A 20275-nucleotide genomic window follows, 5' to 3' on the forward strand; every position below is an offset into this window, starting at 1 on the left:
TATACAAGCACTGGGTACAGTCAGAAGCACGGGAGGGTGAGAGAATTCACCAGAGCCAGAGCGGGGAGCAGAGCAGGCAGAAGGACCGAAGTACACTGCTGAGGGGAGCAGCGGGTGGCAGGAGAGGTCTGCGCACCATGTGGGACCCTCGCCCAGTGGCTGGGGATCGAACTGGCGCTGCAGAGGCTGCGGGCAGCTTCGTAACCCAGCGCTCAACCGCTGCGCCACCCGGGAGGCCCAAGTTATCACTCTTTAAACTCTTTGAATTTCACAGGGTTAGGGCTTTGATACTATGATTCTGAAATTTTAACTGCTGCTTGCTATGAACGCACAAAATTTTAGAGGAGTTTTAAGCAATAGATTTACTATTTTTTTGCACATCACAGGAATTAGAAAGCTGTGGGTGTTGATTCAGAATCTATATGCTGGAGAGTTATTTGTTGCTTTCTGATCACAAGAGAGCTAATGGTGCTCCAGATATACATCACGGTCAAGTCAGGGGAAGGAGAAAGGTCTGGTGTCAGCTACCTCTTTCCCTTTCTGTCAGGAAACCAGGCTGCCCCGACACTCCCAGCAGAATTCTTCATCCATTGTCAGAATGATGTCACTGGTCTTTTCTCTGAAGTCTCAACATTGTCCTCTTGTTTCTTTCATCCCTGTGTTTTCTTCTCTCTCTCGTTTTTGTTTTTGTTTTTGTTTTTTTTAAGAGTCTGGATGTCAGTTCTGAGTCAGTATAGGACCTAAGAACAACACATACAGAAAGAGCCATTACCAAGGTGACCTTGAGAATTCAAGACCTATATAAATTCCTCCAAACTTTTTGGAGAAGCTGGACTTCATCAAAGTGTAAATTTGAGGTTTGAGCCAATTTTATTTAGATCTCAAGGATCAAAGAAGCTCTATTCAACATTAGAATGATGATATGATGCTCAGTGGGCAATTGGAAGTAAAAAGGCCAATTCTCCCTCTGGGATAAAAAGATGGTTATTTTTGAGAATAAGAGATTAAAGAAAATGGCAGACTTAATACCAGATAATCTTGATCTTCTCTAGGAGTGGTTAAAAAAAAAAAAAAGCATCTGCCAAGATTACAGCAGGTTTGAAATGGAATTGGTGGCTAGAAATTGGTGAGGGATTTTAGAAGATTCATTATGGGAGGTCTCATAAGTATGGACAATAATTGAACAAAAAGGATTGTGGAGCAAAACTTAAGATTCATTTGAAATCAAGTGGTCTGATACCACCTAAATTATAATATCCAAAGTGAGAATTACTTCCCAGTCGGGAGAAAATCTACTTGATTGATGGGAAACTTCTTGGTATTGTTGATAATAACGAAGTTCAGTGTGTATATATTTAATGGAGAGTTAACAAGCTGGGTGAGTGGAGGTATTGAGAGCTTGGAAAATCTAGTGCAGGTAGAAAACCTATTTCAGAGGTTAGAGCGTTGGTAGATGGGATGCTAGATGAAAGGTGTCAGTCCTTTTCACACACTGTAGCCTATTTTTAGTGTTGATTTCACAGGCAGGTTCAGTCCTCAAACATTTTTTAAAGGATTTATTTATTTATGCGTACAAGAATGGGGTACAGGCCAGAGATGTGGGGGTGCGAGGATTCACAGAGACAGAGTGAGGAGCAGAACAAGCAGATTAACTGAAATACACTGCTGAGGGGACCAGTGGGTGAGCCAGCAGAGGCCTGCTGCGTCATGTGTGTTGCTCCCTGGCCAGGGATCGAACTTGTGCTGCAGTGGCTGCGGGCATTTTCACAGGTTGTGTCTTAACCACTTGCAATACCAGCAAGGTCTTAGTCCTCAAATTCAAGGAGATTTACAATCTAAGGAAACCTTCGTTTGTCAGAGCCCAACAATTGTTGCTTTTCTTTTTGGTTTCCTTCTTTCTTTACCTATTTTCCCTTCTCTTCCATCATGATTTCCCTCCTCCCTTCCCCTTCTTTGCTCTGCCCCACCTTCCCCTCTATCCCCACCTTTCTCTTCTCCTGCCTTTCTTCTTTTCAAAAAGTATATATTGGTTGCTTATTATGTTTTGGCAATGTTTTTATGACATACATATTTTTAATTTTATATACGTGAGCGCACACACACATAGTGGTGGACAAAACAAATTCCTTCTTTGGTAGAACTTAACTACTAAACAGAGACCTGGTACGTAAGGATAGTAGAAGCCATGGAGGAAAATGAAACCAGATGCTTGGGTTGCTTGGTTGGGATGCTCCTGCTGAAGGTGGCGGGGAATGATGAGATTCTAGGTTGGTTTGAAGGAATAACCCGTAGGTATGCTAATGGGTTCGATGCGTGGTTTAAGAAAAAGAAAAGAGGGCCTCCCCTGGTGGTGCAGTGGTTGAGCCGCTGGGCTGTGAAGCTGCCTGGCAGCCTCTGCAGCACTGGATCGACCCCGGCAGTCGGGGAGGGTCCCACATGGCGCGCAGACCTTTCCTGCCGTGCCCGCTGCTTCCCTCAGCAGTGTATTTCGTCAGTCTGCTGTTCTGCTCCCCACTCTGGCTCTGGTGAATTCTCTCACCCTCCCACGCTTCTGACTGTACCCAGTGCTTGTATAAATAAATAAATAAATCTTAAAAAAAAAAAAAAAGAAAGAAAAAGAAAAGAGTTAGGTTTGACACCAAGGTTTAGCTAGCTGTGTTGGATGATGTGACTGGACTTACTTTAGGGTGAGAAATAGGAAAAGGAATACATTTTTGATTTTGGGTACAGGGCAGCCTTGGAGCTGATGTAATTAGTGTGATACTTGCACACATTTCTGAGTCTTACAGGGGTAAGTTCTTTGCTGCTTACAGGCTTCTCAGCAGGATTCTCACAGGCTTGATTACCGGTGTTGAGGAAGAAGCGTCATGGAAGAAGAAGCAGAGGGTTCCTGCTAAACTGCTGACGTCTTACTCCAAAGAGGACTCCTTTCCCTGACAGACCAAACATCTATGTTTAAGTCAGCTGGAAGAGAATGAAAAGTTGACGTGAGTTAGTTAGAGAGAGACCCTTTTTACAAATTCCTTATACAGCCATATGTGGCTTGACAATATTCTGGTCAATGATGAATCATTTTCTCTCTCTCTCTCTCTCTCTCTCTCTCTTTTCCTTTCTCTCTTATATAAAATGTAGCCTAGATAATGTATGTATGCGATGCATTGTCTGTGGGGTAGACTCTGCCATTTAGATTTGTGGAATTACCCCACAGCATTTCAGAAGAAAAAAATTGCCTAGACAACTTATCTCTCAGAATGTGTCCCTATCATTAAGCAACACGATGAGTGTGTTCACTAACTCCTTGGCCTTCTGCTCTTTTCCTCTGAGTGACTAATTTGATTAAGAAACTTGGGAAGATGCCACAGGGCATGCCAGGCTTGCCACTGCCCTCTCTCCTCGAAGCCTGAGCTGTGAGGGGAAACCAGCTTTTTTGCTGCCTGTGTCAAGGCTGCTTGGGTAAGTCTGTCTGATTCTGGCTTTAATGCTAGCAAAGCTTGGATTTAACCTGTATTAATTGGGAAAGTGTTTCACAGGCTCCTTCTGCCACTGTTGATTTTCCTTTTTATTGAGAACGCTGGTGAGATAAAGGAGTCTTGTAATGCATCCCCTTGAGAATCAAACAGCAATACTAGACACACCTCCTTCTTCTGTCTCAGTTCACAGGACACAGTCACATGTGTGCCCTCAATGACACCTCCCACTTTGCAGGGCACAGAATAGAAGTTTATAGATGATAAATGAAATGATCAAACCCGAAGTTACTAAAAGTAGCAGTGAGATATTATATGCAGGTCTCCTTACTCCTAAACATGCCCCTCCCCCCTTATAACTACAACAACTTTGGATTTAGATAAAAGGAGAAGTTTTCTTTTGAGTCACTGGGGCAGTGCGTGCATTCATCAAGTGGGAGTAGAACCTCTGTCAAATTGTGAAAATGGAAAATCTACCATTCTATATTTTACTTAAAGTCTTGCACATTTGTTCATCCATCTTTTATTTCAAATATGTCAAATTTTTCATTCGTGTCTGAAATGTATTCAAATACATTTTCCTTGAGAGTTGCCTTTCATGGTTTTGTTTTTTTTTTGATGCTGAATTTTGGTATTAATTTTTTTGTTTGTTGATCTGGTGATATTTGTGACTCCACTAAGCAGTGAATGATCACACCCCTAAGTTGTTGGAGAATTTCTGCGGCAGCTGCTTTTTACCAAGTACCTTTTCATGCCTCCATCTTGGCAGAATGCAATTATCTATTAATTATCACAAAATTTTAAAAGTCTCCAGCTTCACAATGGAAACTGTGTTGTGCTTATTTTTATGGGAAGGAAATGGAACATGGTGAGTGCCCAGGGGGGTGATTATGGACAGAGAGTGGTACAATAGGAATGGCACTGGAAGGTTTCCATGTGGCAGTAAACCCTTATCTCCAGCCAAGACCCATCAACACAAATAGAAGGAATGTGAATTAGCTGTGGAGGCAGTGCATTTACTATTAAGAGCAACTGTGCAATCTAGTTTTCAAGACCCATGCTACCCAAACACATTTTTCTACATTACATAATGTTATCATTTAAATATTGTCATTCAAATGTGAAGACCAGCTGTGCATATCAGGACACAGCTGTCAGCTTGAGGTGCAGATAAGCCATCTGGTGCTTGGTTCTGAGTGGTTAAATTCCAGCCAGGGATTTAACTTCATATCCAGCTGTGATAAAGTAAATTGAAGGCTGCGTATTATTCCTCAGAAATCACTCCTTTGGGAGAGTCCTCAGAAATAAATTTTAACCAGAGGTGTCATTGATTGGTTCTACACTTTCAATTATAACATCTGCCAAAATAAAACCAAACAAAAAAAATTGTTCGGTCATTTCATTTTCTTCCGATGAAATAAAATAGTGAAAGAGAATGAAGCTTTTCAGTCTTCACATTATTTGTGTACAGGGACAATCTCCAGTGGAACTGCCTTGCTTCACTCATCTCTGAGTGATCTCTAACAGTGCAGGAAGACAGCAAAGGTGGTGATTAGCTTGATTTCCAGAATCACTCAGTCTGTGGCGTGTATGTGACACACGAGAAAGCAGCAACATTTTTCACTATTGTCTTAGGAACACCCTTTTCTCAACTCCCAGTGTTTTCAAGGGAAAGATCTTAAAATGCTACCTTAACCTTTTGCATGCATGGCTCGTAACTGACTCCTGAGGAAGAAAAATGTCTTGAAAATCAGATACCCCAGTATCTCTAGGCCTTTCTGTGTCTAGCTATCTATTTGATGAATTAATCTTTATCACTTTGTAATATTTTCAAAGGCACAGACTTTTACTTACTGTAATATTATACATGGTGGGTGTTCTAATGATAACTTTATCTAAAGCAAATAACTCTAGGACATATTCATTACAGAACAGGATAGGGTTATAGTATATGTTTATGTAAGTTAGTTGTTAAACAATTAGCCAATAGCAAGCTAAATGGTTTCTTCTTTCTTTTTTTTTTTTTTTTTTTTTTTGTGGGAGCCTCGCCAGTGGCCGGGGAACGAACCGGCGCCGCAGAGGCTGCGGGCAGCCTCGCAGCCCAGCACTCAACCGCTGTGCCACCAGGGGAGGCCCTTCTTCTTTCTTTAACAATGATTTGCTTAATTTTATCCTGTGGTTTCTAATTTTATTTCAAGATAGAACTTTCTTCTGACAGTTGCAATTGCTAATTTAAACACACAAAAAAGTGAATGTGGGTATGAGCAGAGACATTATTTAGGCAAGGACTTTTCGTATTTTCTTTTTAATGTGTGTTTACAAAAAATCTTGCAGGGGGAGTGCATGATTAATCAGGCAGAGAGAGAAGCATAGTCTATATGTATTGGTCAGGGGTATCCAGAGAAATAGAACCAATAGGATACAGATAAGTAAATGGAAAGATAGACAGATCATGGATAGTTAGCTAGATAGATAAATCGTTATAAATAGACAGACAGATAACAGAAGAGATTTATTATAGGGATTGGCATACATCGTTATGGAAGCCAACAGCCTGCCATTTGCAAGCTGGAGAATCAGGAAAGCTGATGGTATAATTCAATCCATGCCTGAAGCCCAAGAATGAGGAGACCTGATATTGTAACTCCAAGTCATGGGTCAAAGGCCTGAGAACCAGGAACTCTGATGCAGGAAGTCAGGAGATGATGTCCCAGCTCCAGACACTTTGCCCTGCCTCTGCCTTTTTGTTCTCCTTGAGACCTCAAGGCATTAGATGGTGACACCCGCATAGCTGAGGGCAGATCTATTTACTCAGTCTACTAAATCAGGAGCTAATGTCTACCAGAAACACACTCACAGACCCCTCAAATGTTAGATATATAATGGTGACTTTTTTTTTTACATATGAAAATGTATCCAGATAGGGCCTCCCTAATGGCTCAGGAGTTAAAGTCTCAGTGCTGTCAAGTTATCACCAGCCACAGCGGCAAGAGTTCGAACCCCAACCAAGGAGCTGACCCACATGGCACAGCAGACCTCTCCTGTCTCACCCGCTGCTGTCCTCAGCAGTGTATTTCAGCAGATCTGCCTGTTCTGCTCCCTACCTGTCTCTGGTGAATCCTCTCCCCTCTCCACCTCCGCACATCTGGCCTACACCCCAGTACTTGTATGCATAAATAAATAAAAATAAATATTTAAAAAAATGTATCTGTGTAATTACAAGCTAGATTAAGGCACAGAACATTTCCAGCAGCTACCCTCAGTCAATTTCCACCTCCTTCCAAAAATCAGCCCTACTGTGACCTCCATCCTTGTGCAGTAGTTTGCTTGTTCTTGAACTTTTATGAAACCCATAGTTTCTACTTTCATGTCTGGCTCCTTTTTTTCAACACAGTGTCTACGAGATTCATCTGCATCATTGCATGTAGCCACACTGGTTTCTTTTTCACTGATGTGCAACACACTGTTCTACAATTTATCCATCCATAGTAGGATTAACTGATGCATAGTCTCTGCTTGGGCCAGTGCTAGTATCAAGCCTGTATCCACACAGTCCTCTGGTAGATGTTAGCTCTCAGAGCTGTCCTGTGGACACCCACGACTCCTCGCTCTTACACAAGGTGCCAAGTAAAGTACCTTTGTCCGTTTCACAGACATTTGCATACTGGCCTGAAGGGAGATTAACTAGGAAAAGAAAAGATTGCTTCATCTCTTTGTTTAGGAATTGTTTCCTGGCTCTTGGAATGTGTTACTCCCAATTGGCTCCCCAATAAACACTAACTCTAATTAAAAAAAAGCCAAACAGCCATATCTCAAGAGTTGGACTCAAAAAGATTTAATCATGAGGGTCTACCAGGATTATGTCATAGGAAGAAATTGTTAAAAATTAATTTTACCTTAAGGTCAGTCTCCAAGCCCCAGATTCTTTGTACTAGAAAGTGTAATACAAATAGCTCAGAGTATCTCTGCTAATGCCTGCAACAATTTTCATCCCTGACCTACAAAAACACAGAAGCACGCAAAACTTCTTTTTCATCCAGCACCCCCATCATTAAGAGCAATTCCAGTTCAGCTCTGGTCTCAGACAAAGAAAGGAAAAGTGGTGTGAAATATGTGTACACATCCTTAGACACTGAATTTGAGGAAACATTGTGTGTTGGAAACATTTTCTGTTGGGGCTTGGTCTCGAAATTGATCTAGCTCCAAGTTCAGAAAATCCAAAAGTCTGACCTAATAAGTGGCCTCACCTTCCTCCAGGTGCTCAGACTAAAAACCTACCTGGGACTCATTCTTAACTTTCTCCCTCAAACCACTCCCCGATCCAACAGCAAGACCTGATAACTCTTATGAAACATTTCAAATACAACCGCTTCTACCATTTCTACTGCTGGTGACTCTTTTTTTTTAAAAAAGATTTATTTTATTTTTGCATCCAAGAACTGGGGTGTAGGCCAGAGTTGAGGGGGATGAGAAGATTCACCATAGACAGAGTGAGGAGCAGAACAGGTGGATCTACTGAAATACACTGCTGAGGGGAGCAGCAGACAGGAGAGGTCTGCTGTGCCATGTGGTCACCTCCCTGGCCCAGGGATCAAACTCATGCTGCAGTGGCTGTGGATAGCTTCATACTGCTGACACTATCCCTTGTGCCTCCAGGGAGGCCCATTCTGTGACTCTTCTCATTACCGTCATCCTCTCCCTCCCAACTTGGCCATTAGCAGGCATTTCTGCTTCTGTGCAGGTATTGCTGCTTTTGATCTGATTCTACAGTTTAACATCTTGGTTGCAAATAGAATTATCTTTTGCAAATATAAATTAGATTATGCTCTGTGCTGTTTAAAAAAATACAGCCAAATAAACCAACAAACAAATTTAAAAGTTACCATGACTTTCCGTCATGCTTAGACTGAATCCTTACTTGGCTGAGAAAAATCTAGATTCTCCATCTTCATTGAGATCTGCAAATTCTGAAAAATCATCTGCAAAGACTGAAAATATGAAATTAGTTAGACTATGAAATTGTCACGCTCCCCAGGAAGTTCTATGTTTACCCAAAATGGAAAACTACTCCTAACCATACCCTTCTCTCTCTCTTCAACCCAACTGACTTCTTGCTGTTTTTTGAACATACTAAACTTATTTATTTTATGGCCCAGAGCCATGGATCATTCTTCCCTCAGATTATTGGATAATCTATTCCACAATTTAACTTTCTGCTCATATGCTTATTTTTCAGAAATGTTTTCCTTGATCCACCTATGTAATCACACTCTACTTCTTGAGCCTGGATGTTTTTAGCATTTATGTGAAGTTGTATTGCTTTCTTCTTTAACTGGTGTTACTTTTCTTCCCAAGAATGTAAACTTCAATGACAATGGACCCTTTGGTTTATTCAGCACAATGTCTTCAGTCTGATATATAGTATGTCTGGTATACTAATATTCTTATTAGTATTTTTTGAGTAAACAAAGAATTCATCAAGATTCTAGAATCCAGAATTTCTACAACTAGGTCACTAGCTTACAGAATTCTTCATGTGGAAGGCTTTTGTAGTTGTTCTATTTGTAGCTCTACATTTTGCTTCTGGAAATAGTGAGAGGACTTTTGCTTTTATTTGTGTAACTATGTTGCTATGTTTATCAGGTTGACCTCCTTCCTGAGATATAGACCATCTGGTTAGGAGCTTTTGCTGTCTTCTCTTTTAAAGGAGAAGAATCCACCGTCTCTCTGAGGAGAGTTGTACAGTGATAAGCTTGAATTAATTTAATCATTGTGTCATGTAGCACTCACCAGAAAAATTCAGCAGCAAATAAAAATGCACACTATTGATATATTCAGAAATGTTTTGTAATAACTTCATTCCATCAGTTCTGCTATTTTAATGTATATAAAAAGACAGTACTAGTAATGGACCACTTTATTATAACCTCTCAATCATTCACATAGGATTATATGTAAAGATAATGGTTTTATTTTCTTTTAGGACAAAAAGTGATGTTCTTTTATTAAAGCTCTATTTTTCAAATTAAAATACTTTAGCTTTTGTCATTGACCATCTTTTAGGAGGAAAAGCAGAAGGATCCAACTTTATAGTGAGCTCCACATTTTCTTTCAAATTTATACTAAAGAAATTAACTACATCCAAGGGGAATGAAATTCTTTCTGAGTCATTGGTATCTTTAGCAAAATTAGAACTAAACAGAATACAAAATCTGCTCCTCAAAATCATAACTAACCCAAAACTAAAGCATGTCTCATTGTCACCAAATTGAATTAGAACTGCTTTAATTGCTGAAGAATATGAAGTTTCAATTAACCTTAAATATTTTTAAAGTCTTGCTTCCCAGTTTCTCTTCCTTAACCTTTCCTTGGTTAATGATGCACAAGAATCATATTCCTTAACACAAACTAAAATATAAATATGCAGGAATCTCATTAAAAACCAATTGGTTGAGCTGTGGGTTTGGTCATTATTTAAGTTAAATCATATGCCTCATCTTAAGCAGAATGGATACCACATCTCAATAACTATAACACAGCCCTCTGTTATAGGCCCTGGATTTTTTGATGACTACAAAGGAGTGCAATTCTCTTAGAATGGAGGAAATGGGAACAAGAAGGGAAAATCCAGATGTAGTTTGGATGTGTTATATGCAGTCTTGGTTAGATTAGTTTGGAACAAAGGCAGTTACTGAGAACTATCGTAGCAAAATTCTCCCCTGGGACCATCAGGAAGAAAACATCACCATCTGTATAGGATTGTTTAGATGGTTTTCAAAGGTACCTAAAAGCAGATGTCTCCTGTCTTTGCCATTAATATATATTTCATCTATGACCGTGAGTATGGCTTGAAATGTTAAAATGTAACATTACAGGCTGTTCCTAAGTTATCAACAGTTTTAGAATTCTAAACACTTTAATTTGTACCTTGCAATTTGTTTTCTTGTAAGAGTGTTATAGGGCAAACCCCGATAGAAAATGGGGTTGCCTGACTGTGGGTCCTCACCCGTGAGCTTAAAGAGGACTTATTTTTAAACTGCAGACATACACAAAAGGTTGATAAAAGGTTTATTCCCTTGTTTATAGACAAGGGAAGGGGGAATAGGAAATGAATAACTCAGGGAGAAAAAGAAAGAGATAAGTTCGCAAATGTGTCCTACCTGTTCCTCTGGCCAGGAATCCCAATGACCCACTGAGCTGGCAAAAAGCTAGCATGCCTGGTGGCCAAGCCAGCCACCTCCCGGCCACACGGCCAGTTCAATAATCAAACCAAGAACCTAGTTGCTTAACTGCACCCTCAGGTCCTTGCAACCTTCCCTTTGGTGATCATGGGATTTGTAGTTCCCAGTGTCATGGGGGTGGAGTCCACAAAGCCTGTATGGAGTTTGTTCAGAACATCCTTTCCCCCTATCAAGAGCACATACCCCATATTGTATATGATGAAGGTCTTCAAGCTAATAAATATACTATTTAACTAGTATATGAATGGAAATTCCTTTTTGCCAAGGGGTTGTCGCTGAGGAGTTAGATAAACCAGTTCTTGAATGACTTACAATAAAGACTGGGGGTCTTCGAGGAATCTAAGTAGAAAGAAGTTCAAGACAAAGTCCATGAGGGCAGCAAATGATGAGATCTTTTCAGAAAATGAAATAGAATGTATGTGTTATATGGGGTATATAGCAGAAATAAGTCCCCAAATTAAAATAACACTTTAAAAAAGCTAACCTGAAATAAAGTTAATGTGGAATCTTTTCTTGTTTAAAATCTACACAGATCCAACTAGGAGCGAACATAAAACCCCAAATAAAGCTTTACAGGAGTTCTGACATGAAAAGAAAGGCATTAAGCAGCAAGACTCGAAAACATGGTGATCTGCTCTGCCTGCTCTCTTAAGACATGCCTAGTAGAATTTTCTAGGTTGAGGCAAATCTTCTGTTAGCCAGAGCGTGACACTCTGCTTCATCAACTTCAGGCTCTTTCTGCCAAATGAAACGGAGTGAGAGACTCGAACCCTCAGGTCTGAGCGCTAGAGGCAAATTCCTTTGCAAAAAGAGCGCAGCATTTTGGAGAAGTCTGCATAGGATGTTGTCATTTGCCCCACTTGGTAATTGCATACAACTCCGATCTGCTCTGTTGTGTTGGCAAAATCATAGATTATTTGCTTACAAAAAAAAAAAAATCATAAAATAATGCAGTTGTACAACTTTAACTTGAGATTCTGAGAAGGAGCCCAGAAAAGCTAAAACCTTTTTGGAGCAAAGCCTTTTGGATATCAGTATTATATCCCATTCATTAGCTACTATCACCAAATTCATCTTCATTGTAAAATCATCCTTTCATGCACTGGACTCTGCAAGGTCCAGGTTATGATTGTGCTAACTTACAGCTTCATGACATAATAACTTCTGCTCTGATGTGATGATACAATTATCAGGATTTTCTGATAATGAAAGAAAACATTACTTCGGTAGCAAAACTCAGGGAATGAAATGTTTAATCTACTTTACAAAAGCAGCCTGCATTAATTATTTAAAAATGCCTACCACTTTACTTGTATGGGAAAAGTACAAATTTCCTGAACAGTTGGGTCAAATCTCAAAATACCACATGACTTTCTAACACACAAAATGAAAACCATCTATTGTATTCAAACCACGTGTTCAGGCTAAAAGGTAATGTTAACTGGATTTCCTGAATCCAGCCTAGGAACTTTGATATCCTTCCGTGCCATATAAGGGCTTAGAAGCTGTGCCTACGGAGGATCAGACTGTCTTTTATCGGTCTGGTTTGCCCCTTATCCGGTTTTGTTCCTATGAACTTCTGTTGCAACCCCTTCTGGCAAATGAACAGAAGTTAGATTTTCTTTTCTTTCCATCATTTTATACTGATGTGGCTTGATCGGTGCCTGAGCATTTCAGGAATAAATAGATATTATGAAGCAAGAAAAGAATAAGAATAGAATTGTGAAGTTGACCTAGCTATTAGAGAGTCTTTTCCCCTATTAGTCTGGAAGAACACCTGCTTCTCTAGCATATGATGTTGGGGCCTAGCTTTGGAGGCCTGAGACACCCTGAAATATAATGCAGATAATATGAAAAAGATGCACAGCTAAGCTCCTGAAGCTCCGTGCCTGCAGATTTTCATCTCTTCCTGTTACAAAGCTGAAATGATTGCCATTCTCTTATCTGTGCAGAAGGTGCCAACGTTAATTGATGGCTGTTCTTCCTGAATTATATTCGGTCTATTGGGGAAAACCTGTAGATAATCAGCTTAGAAACAGAGTGAGTTCGAATGTAATGTCACAGATGGGCAGTGAAACTTTAATTCATGCTTTTATGATATCCAACTTGGATTACTGTAATTCTCTGCCTACAGGTCTCCTTCAGATGTCCCACTGGAAAAAGAAAAGATAGCTGTACAAGCAGGCCACCCCTGAGATTTTCTGCACACAGAGTCTGGTCAACATATACCTCTGCTTGGAGATTTTGGTTCTGGCTGCCAGTTAGGTCCGGGATTGATTGTAAGAGGTCCCAAAGATGTGGTTTTGAAACACTGCGTGAATCCAAATGAGTTTCAGGTTCCCCATTGTCCAAGCCCAATTTTGTTCAACTGTAAAAATGTTGGGTTTTCATTTGTTCAAAACTCTTATTATAAATCACTATGCCCAGAGCTTTTTTCAAGCAGTTGTGGAACATATTTTTTCTGTACAGATTCAGAATATCAGACCTGTCATTGAATTTAGATCACTGCTAAAGTGACTTGTTTAATTTGCTTCTTTCAACCATACTCTATTTTTTTGTTTCTTCTGTGGCTTTGCAAGGATTAAAAAGAAAAAAAAATGCTTTAAGATCTAAGCATTTCAATATTCAGGAAGCCTGTTTAAAATAGACATTGTTGGGGCCTCCCGGGTGGCGCAGCGGTTGAGCACTGGGTTGCGAAGCTGCCTGAGGCCTCTGCGGCGCCGGTTCGATCCCCGGCTGCTCCCCGGCAACCAGAGGAGGGTCCCACATGGCGCGCAGACCTCTCCTGCCGCCCGCTGCTCCCCTCAGCATGCCTCTATAAAAAAAAAAAAATAGACATTGTTGATAAAAATCTTATTAAAAGCATACTAATTTATATGCATGTTCTCTATGCCTGAAACATCATAGTCATAACCCCCATGGACTTCTTGTGGAAACACAAAAACAAGCATTCTGTAAATTCCTTAAATATATTAGTTTTATTATATAGGATATTTTATGAAAACATTTTATCATTTTTCACAGATATTATTTTTACCATAAATTCCCAGAACTTCATATCTCTAATCAATCTTATTTAGAAATAAATTATTAAAATATAATTTCACTTTTCAATATCTGAAAATTGACCCAAAGGTAAGGACCTTTATTTCTGCGTGCACTTGCATTATTTGGTTTCATTTTCCACTGGCATCTTCCTATGTCTTTTAAATATGTTTCTTCTGCTGCCCACACACACATTTGTCATACATGTTGTAGTCAGTGGAATTATTCTTCCTTTTTTGCCTGTTGATTACATTTGGCACTTAAGACAGTTTTATGCAAATAAACTATCAGTAGTGCCTGTTTTAAGGGGAAGCTCTGCTATTACTAACTACTTCACTTTTATTCCTCTGAGGCTTGGGTTGATCCTTTGCTGCACGATTATAAGAAGAATGGAATGAGAAATAAAATGATATTTGGAATTGAAAAATGTAGTAACTCTGGACAAATCACTTTTTTTTTTATTTTTTTCATCTTTTAAAGAGATATAGTTGACACCCCCGATGGACTTTGAGAGGATTAAAAGAAATATTAAAGTACTTTAGAAATAAAAGACTAGTTGCAAATATTAGTTATTTATAATACTGTACTAGGGGAGGAAAGTTTTTATTGACAAGATTCAAAGTATTTAGCAATTCATTTTAGTAGTTAATTTTAAAGCACAAAATTTCTTCTATTAATTGTCAACTTCCTCCCTCCACCACTTTTTTTGTTATACAGTCTCTTCTACTTTTTAAGTTTATTACCAGTATAAAGAAATGTATATATGTGACCTCTGCATGGTATCTTAGTAGAAATCAGGTAATAAAGAAAACCCTTGAACATGTATTGAAATATTGTAGCAAATATGAAAAAAGAAAACATGCTCTGAAAAGACCCTTTGAAAATTTCACTTCTTAAGTTCATGGTAATAAAAATCATCACCATGTTCTGAATAGTCACAAAATATACTGGCAATTATGTTGGGATTAACGCATAACCCATTTCTGTATTTTTCTATAGTTTTTCATTAATGATAAAAAAATAAGCCTTGAATTATTCCTTTTCAGATGACGTGAGAGTCATTTCCAGTCTTATTTCTGAACTTCTCCTAGTTTGGAAGCTTGAAGTTCAAACCCCTGAGCACACCGGCCTGGTGCCTGCTGGAAAGGGCTATGGAGAGCTGGTTCCTCTGGTCCCCCCTCTGTTTCTCAAAGTTGCTCTCTTCCTCTGAGAAAGCAAGACAAGCTCCTTTCAAGGAACCACAGCAGAGTTCCTTTAATTCTGTGGATTGAGTCTTTCTGCAAGTCACATTAGTGGATCAGACCCAACTCAAAGGCCAAATTCTCCTTGGTTTGTTTTTTTTTTTTAAACATCATTGTTCATTTTTAAACAATATTTGCTTCCCCCCACCCCCTCAGGGGGAGTCCCCATAGAGTTTCCTTCCCCAAGGCACCCGTGCACCATCACCTCAGTCCCCTGTGCTCCCCCCTCCCTCTGATCCCTCTCCCGCCTCCTCCCCAGCAGGATGTCTCTGATTGATAATTGTCCATTTTTGCTTTGCTGTGTTTTGTCCTGTTATTATTATTTTTTTATATCCCTTGGTCTGTTTCAAGGCCACACATTTCTTCCTGATTTCTTGCTTGGCCTCTGAACTTTTACTACTGAATTGGTTTCTTTTTTCTTGTGTCTTACATCAAAGCCAGAAGCGAATGTGAAAAGAACATTTGTAAGTGGGGAGACTGGTCTCAGAGATCAACCTCTGGCTTATGCTTAGCCCGAGTAAAGCCCACCCCACCTGACAGCTTCTGTGTATTGGCTGCAAGGCAGCTCCTGAGGTCACCTCTGACCACTGTATCTTAGCACCAGAGCGGAGCCAAGGGAAACACATTGAGTCTAGAACAACGCTTTCCTGACGCAGACAGAGATCTACGCACGAGGTCAGCAGTGGTTCCCTGTGGCCAGATCAGCAAGAGGGTTGGTCGGGTTCTATGCAACACACAGGGTGCCCACTGCATTGGAGCCCAGGGGTGACACGCCTACAGAGGGCGGTAAACCCAGCACCACCAGCTGTGCAGGCTCCGGGCCCAGCCGGTCCTTCTCCAGCTGACAGAGGTTGCAAGACTGAGCATGAGGATGCCTCTCCCCACATTTCTGTGTGGGTGATTTATTGTCGTAAGAGGGGGTCGCTGGCTCTTGATGATGACCATGGAAGAATTCAAAGCCACATCTAAGCAAAGCAGTTTATTTAGCAACAGTGCACCCCGAAAGGGGCGTGAGCAGGTAGAGTACCTGGAAGAACAGCAGAGCCAAATGTCATGGGGTGCAGGGAGCCTTTCTGGGATTCACTGTGCAGGCTCCTGGAGTATGAGTCAATCAGTGCCTGCAGCAGGTTGGGGTGCGGTCTGTGTTCCCCTCATGGGCCCTTCTTGGGTTTTCTCCGGGTCTTATGGACTTTGGCAAGTGTTTCCTGGGGTCCTGGGTAGAGCTGACCATTAATTTTCTTTTAGGCATCGCCCTCTCTGCCCTAACTGCCTACAGTTCCTACTCTGATTTGCAGATTTGCCAGAGAATTTCCTTAAGAGTAGAGCTTTGTTGGAAGAATTCCCAAGAGATACTCAAATAAAATGACTTCTTTGTCCTCCAGACCCCCTCAAAGTAAGATTCAGAATACTCTTACCCTTATGAGAAAACATAGTATGTTTTTAAACCATTTACTTAAAACTAAACTATGAGGATGGATTATCAAATGATATAAAGAAAAGCTTATGTTGAATTCAGTATGGATAACCAACCCATATCTTTCAAAAGAAAAATGGAAATAATGTTCTGAGGCAAAAGGATGCAATGATTTTATTTGGTCCCGATGTACTTAACATCCATTCTGTTTTGCCCATACCAGTCCAATGAAACATACTTGAGATTCTGTTACCAATTTACTTAACTTGTGTGGACTTAGAAAGTTCTCCTTGAACCACGTACCGAATATGAACTATTTCTGGAAGTGTATTGGAAAGAGAAAACAATTTTTTTCCCTGTATGGTTGTTTTCCAATTAGAATGCCTGTGCTTATCTTATGGCTGACCTCGTTTAAAACCTTAATTTAAAACCTTAATTTAAATGAGGAGTAAAGAATTCAGCATTCTCCTGCAAAGTCCATTCCTGTTGTGATGTTCTTCAAATCTATGTTTCAAAAGGTACAGAGCTGTTCTGAGTTGTAATTAGAGGGGCACTGAAACCCAGTTTTCAGGGATTGTAAATCTTAAGGCACCATCTCCTAATGCCATTATAACAAAAACAACAAAATGATGTTTCAGAATTCTTTCTGGGGAGAATCTTAGTCATAACAGATTTGTTGGTTAAATTAAATTTTAAACCTCTGCAGTGAGTTTTTGTTGGAAGAGATAGTTATTTCTCTCATTTTTTAGTGAGACTGTCTGCATAACCTCTGCCTCTTAAACTCATTCTTCCATAGGAGTTCTCGCACCTTCGCTGGTAAGTTTCTTCTTTTCCTATAGATTCTTCATCTTCTCCCTACTCACCAGCCTCTTTTCCTTTGTGTGTGCACACACCCTCATCTCCCCTATTTAGAAACATAAAACAAAATAGAAGCTTTTTTTTTTGTCCTGCTATTTCCTGAGGGAACTAATCTATGACATGGCTTTATAACCTACATATGGTTTGAAAGAGAACATTTTTTTCACCTTCAGTATTTCAAGTGCTACTTTATCCTCTCATTCTTGAACTTTCAACAATCTGCCTTCTACCTTAACTCCCTAACAACTGATCCCCAATCTTAAGGGTCACATGTGATGGTATAGTCAAATACACAGCGGTGCTTTTTCAGTGTTCAACCTCCTTGATAAGGGCTTCACATCTAACATTAATGTCCCCTGATCATTTTGCAGAAGTTAGTCACCCTGGCTTTCTTGATTAGCATTTGGTAGTTCTCCTATCTCTCACTGTTTTATTTCTTACTATTAATTTCCCTCTCAATTACTCCAAAAGTTCCACCCTGGGCCATTTAGTCATTTTTCTAACTTACCATTTTAAAAATCACTCCGAAATTCAATACCTCATGCTTTTGATTTAAAGAAACTTTGACATTGAAGCTTTCTTAGTTTTATTGGTTACTTAATCAAGTAAGTTATTAAAAAAGAGATGGTAAGACTCTATATCTAAAGCTACTTTTTTGTTATCTACATCTGGGTACTCAACTGATTAGGTAGTTTAAAAACAGAACTAAATTTAAAATATATGTAGCTCTCAGGGAATCATAGAAAGTAATGTTTACAGCTGAGTTTTCATGAGTGATGACCCCATCAGAAGAAGCTGCTATGTCTCCCATCACTTGGAAGATGTCACTTGGTTCTGGGTTCAAAATCAATCAGTATTTGCCCGAATGAGGAAACTGCCCTATAGGAGTCTGTTTGTTGAATCCAGGAAATACCACTATGGATTCCAGCGGAGAAGTTCTTGTTTCTACTGCAATCTACAACAGCCATATGGGTGATCAGTGCCCCCCTCATCAATCAACTTCTAATCAAAATCTTGAATAAATTATATGATTGACATACTTTAGATGATTAAGTTATATGACTGACGTCTACAGGGAAGATGGATGGCTGTTTAAGAAGGAGTTTGCTTTAGAATTTTAACTCCAACAGTGCAGGAAGAATGCTAGCGGACATTAGGATTAGTGTTGAGTGAGCAGTTTACGTATTTGTTGTACTCTGGTTCCAGCCAATGTTAGCTTCCCATTCCTTAAACTTCCTTAAAACAATAATAGATGTAAAAGAGACATGCTCTTATTTAACCTAATGCCACTTTTCCTCATACAAGCAACAATATATATATTCTATCCAGAAGGGAGAATCAAAGTCTCACTGCTTTCTCATCCATTTCTGGCTGAAATATCTGTTCTTCCCTTCCATCCTGCAAGGTGTGGAATCACAAAATTGATAATCATATATATAGTATTAGAGAAAAGGAAGAAAAGGTAGCAAAGGAATAGAATGAAGTTAAAAGCAATTAAGAAAATATTAGTAGTTTCTCATTTTGATATTTCTACAACTTTCATGAGGACTTATGGAGTATTCATAACTTCCTCTCTTCATTATCTGTATTAGTTGGGGTTCTCCAGTGAAAACAACCAATAGGATTAGTTTCTATCTATTATCTATTATCTATCTATCTATCTATCTATCTATCTATCTATCTATCTATCTTCAATCACTTATTGAGATTATTATAAGGAATTTGCTTACATACTTGTGTCCCCAAATGTACTGTAATTTGAGACCTATGAAAACAGATGTGTAGTTCTGTCTGAGTCTGAAGCTCTACCAACCAAGAGAGCAGACAGTAGAAGTTCCAGCCCAAGAACCTATAGCTCAAGACCCAAGAAAAGCTGATATCTTAGTCTGAATCTGAAGACTCGGAAAAACAGTTGAATTGTCAGATAGGAAGAGTTTCCTCTGTTACAGAGTCACCTTTCTTGTTCCATTCAGATTTTTAAATGGTTATCTGAGAGTCACTCTCATTAGAGGGCCATCTGTTTTAGGAGGTCTATGGACTCAGATGTTACTCTTGTCCAAAACCATCCTCATTTATACATGCAGAGTAATATTTGACTTAATATATATGTAAAAGTAACCATCATGTTTTGTGAACCAAGATCAAATGCTTCTCTCCTTAATCAATTGCTAGAGTATTTCTCATGAGACTCCATGAAAATGAGGCAGTGCATTTAAGAGTAGAGATGATGAGAATCTGAATTGTCTGTTCATGCTGTTTACCTGTGTCTTTAGAGCACTCTTGTATATATCTACATTCATTTGATGATGGGGCATTACCGAGAACATTTGATTTAATAACACTATAGATACACGAAAACCTAATTCATGTGGGACATCCAGATTGCGTGGTAATTTGGTATCTCCTGGCTGGGCATTCAGTTTATAGTGTCTAACAAGAAGCTTACAGGTAGTTATTTCTAAAGAGAAGAGGTACTTGCTCGTGAGAGTCTTTTTTTAATGCTTAGAATGCATTTAATGAGTGCTATTATTTTTCTCCAGGAGCTTACCATTGGTTTCTGTAAGCACCAGATAAACCAATTATTTCATAGACTTAGTAATATACTAAGTCACAAAAGTGAAGTTGCAGAGATGTTAACTGCCATCTTATCAGCTGTGCAACCTTATATTCTGTCTCTGGATTCCATTCAAAATTTACAATTTTAAAGATTTCTTAGTAGTTTAGAGCAAGATGTCAAAATATTTTATACGGTACTCCCAAAATCTGAAAAGAACTGTAAAGCACAATTTGTCTTTCTTAGTTGTATGTAATGCAAGGCACGATCATTTGCTTTTCATGTTGGCAAAGATATTCTGACATGCTCTAGTCCATTAAACATGTTTATAGTTTATTTGGGAATGTTTAGTGTACACATATCTTAACAGGAAGTTAATTTCTTCTATTCAGCATTCCCAACATTCTATCTTCATGAAGTTATCAGTATAGTAACCTAACTTTGTTTCCAATGAA

General features: G+C 39.3%; 1 long non-coding RNA gene across 3 annotated transcripts; it reads right to left on the reverse strand.

Moving 5' to 3' along the window:
• Positions 1 to 349: 349 nt before the first annotated feature.
• Positions 350 to 8450, reverse strand: LOC129146695 (uncharacterized). 3 transcript variants are annotated; one of them, XR_008553729.1, is made up of 3 exons: positions 8386 to 8450; positions 2812 to 2964; positions 350 to 740 (listed from the first exon to the last, which is right to left on the reverse strand). It is a non-coding gene; the product is annotated as an uncharacterized LOC129146695 (long non-coding RNA). The 3 variants fall into 3 exon arrangements; XR_008553730.1 differs by having other exon boundaries at positions 2788 to 2964; XR_008553731.1 differs by lacking the exon at positions 8386 to 8450 and adding an exon at positions 8351 to 8379.
• Between the last annotated feature and the right edge of the window lie 11825 nt (positions 8451 to 20275).

The sequence above is a fragment of the Talpa occidentalis genome, unplaced genomic scaffold (genome assembly GCF_014898055.3).
Source record: "Talpa occidentalis isolate TD23 unplaced genomic scaffold, MPIMG_talOcc4v2.1 talOcc4.4, whole genome shotgun sequence".
Classification (NCBI taxonomy): domain Eukaryota; kingdom Metazoa; phylum Chordata; class Mammalia; order Eulipotyphla; family Talpidae; genus Talpa; species Talpa occidentalis.